The 2,324-nt window shown below is 41.5% G+C and overlaps 1 non-coding gene across 1 annotated transcript; it reads left to right on the forward strand.

Moving 5' to 3' along the window:
- Positions 1–652: 652 nt before the first annotated feature.
- On the forward strand, positions 653–737 carry TRNAR-UCG (transfer RNA arginine (anticodon UCG)). Its single transcript has one exon. It is a non-coding gene; the product is annotated as a tRNA-Arg (tRNA).
- Positions 738–2,324: the final 1,587 nt, after the last annotated feature.

Here is a 2,324-nt window from a genome sequence, read left to right on the forward strand (position 1 = left end):
TTCTTGAGAGAGAGAGAGAGAGCATGAGTAGGGAAGGGGCAGAGAGAGAGGAAGATCCAGAATCTGAAGCAGGCTTCAGGCACTGAGCTGTCATCACAGAGCCTGATGCGGGGCCCAAACTCACAAGCCGTGAGACCATGACCTGAGCCAAAGTTGGACACTTAACCAATTGAGCCACTCAGGAGCTCTGACCAATAGAATAATTAATAAAGGCTGTTAGACAAGTATTGACAAAGGACCACATCAAAAACTGTTACAAAAATTGATTGCCTTGGTGCCAGAGAGAATGCTGCAGTAGGATAGTCAAGTTAAGTGGTTAGAATTTCCACGAAATAGCACTCAAAAGAAAAATCTGGAAGAAGCAGATTTCATTACAATTGTAAAAATGTCTACACTTTCTTCAACCAAACTACAAAAGGACATACACAGCTAAATAAGTGGCTATATAAGGAGTAGGCACGCTTCAAGGCAGGTCAACATAATAAGGTAACATGTTTAGAGGAAACAGAGTAGAAATATGAACTTATTAGAGACTGAGTGAAGCAGTCCAGCTGCCACAGGGACAAGACCCACTATACTTTTTAATATGATATGATAGGATATAATATAATATAATATAATATAATATAATATAATAAATATTAATTGAGGCGCCTGGGTGGCTCAGTTGGTTGAGCGCCTGACTTCGGCCCAGGTCATGATTTCATGGTTCGTGGGTTCAAGCCCCACGTTGGGCTCTGTGCTGACAGCTCAGAGCCTGGAGCCTGCTTCAGATTCTGGATCTTCCTCTCTCTCTGCCCCTCCCTAGCTCATGCTCGCACTCTCTCTCTCTCTCTTTCTATCTCTCTGTCAAAAATAAATAAACTTTAAAAAATGAATATGATATAATATAATATAATATAATATAATATAATATAATGATTATATCCTAAGGGCATTGGAAAGATGTACAATAGAATTAAATTGCTCTCCATTGCCCTGCTGCTTAACCAGATATTTGGTTGTGTTCCTCGATTCTTATACTCGTTTCCATTCTGGAATAGAGTTCTGAAAACTCCGTGGAGAGATTTTTGGTTCTACTTTGTAAGTTTCAAATACCATTGGCTGGCCCTCCTGGTGCTAACTTTGCCCCATAGTTCACCTATTGTTGGTCATTCCTTTCAGGTAATGCTGACCCGATGCATTGCTGAATTCAACTTTTGTCCAACTCATTTGGATTTTGTTTCTGTTTTTGTTTTGTCTGCAAATTTTTAAAAATGGGGGGGGGGGGAGAATACCATAGTATAATAAATGGATAAATGAGTCAGACAGATAGCATCTTTTCAACACTAAAGAATGTTGATGTAGATGTAAGGAGAAAATAAAATGTAAAACTTGTATTATTTGAGGAAATAAAAATAAGCGTAGACCCCTTTGATATCCATTCTATGACAGAGAAATGACTATATGGCATTCATAAAATATTGTCAGTAAACCACAGAACCTTAATCTGGACAGAACTTTAGGTGTAATCTAGAACAGTCCCTCCCCAAATGCAGAAATATTCTCCATAATCTCTCAGAGAACAAAATTTCAATAAGTACAGTGGCAACTAATTTACTACCCCATAGTCAATAGATGCCATTTTCAGAATGCTGCAGATGTTTAAAAGTTATTTAATTTACAAGGAAATACGGTGACATATGGCATTTTTGATATCACTCCTCATCAAGACAAGAACAAGAACTATTCAAGACACCATGGAAAGAATCCTAGAACATGGGGGTGAGGCTGAAGCACCTCCCCCAGCACCTCAGACCAAGACAGACTGCTTTAGAAATGTCAGAGAGGGGCACTTGGGTGGCTCAGTCGGTTAAGCTTCCAGCTCTTGACTTTGCCTCAGGTCATGATCTCACAGTTCATAGGTTTGAGCCCCGTGCAGTGCAGAGCCTGCTTGGGATTCTCTCTTTTTCCCTCTCTCTCTGCCCTTCCCCTGCTCCCATGCTCGCTCGCTGGCTCTCTCTCTCAAAATAAATAAATAAACTTAAAATAAAAAGTGTTAAGAGAAGTACCTACACATTGGCTGCATTGCCTCTCCCCAAGGGCAACACAGCACCAAGTGGAAAGGTCTTCCCTGAGTCTCTGTTTCCTCAGGTGGGAAAAAAGAACCCGGGGTGACAACCAGCACCTCCCAGCATTGTGGGTCACGTTGCAGGAGACCCTACTCTGATGTCACACCATAGGGATTGCAGGGGCATCAGTGGGGCTCAACCGCTGGGAATCTGTGGGAAAAGAGGAGAGGGAATTGCAACAACCAGCACGCGTTTCTTGGCAGACAGAGTTCA

This window comes from Panthera onca, chromosome F2 (genome assembly GCF_046562875.1).
Source record: "Panthera onca isolate mPanOnc1 chromosome F2, mPanOnc1 haplotype 2, whole genome shotgun sequence".
Taxonomy (NCBI): Eukaryota; Metazoa; Chordata; class Mammalia; order Carnivora; family Felidae; genus Panthera; species Panthera onca.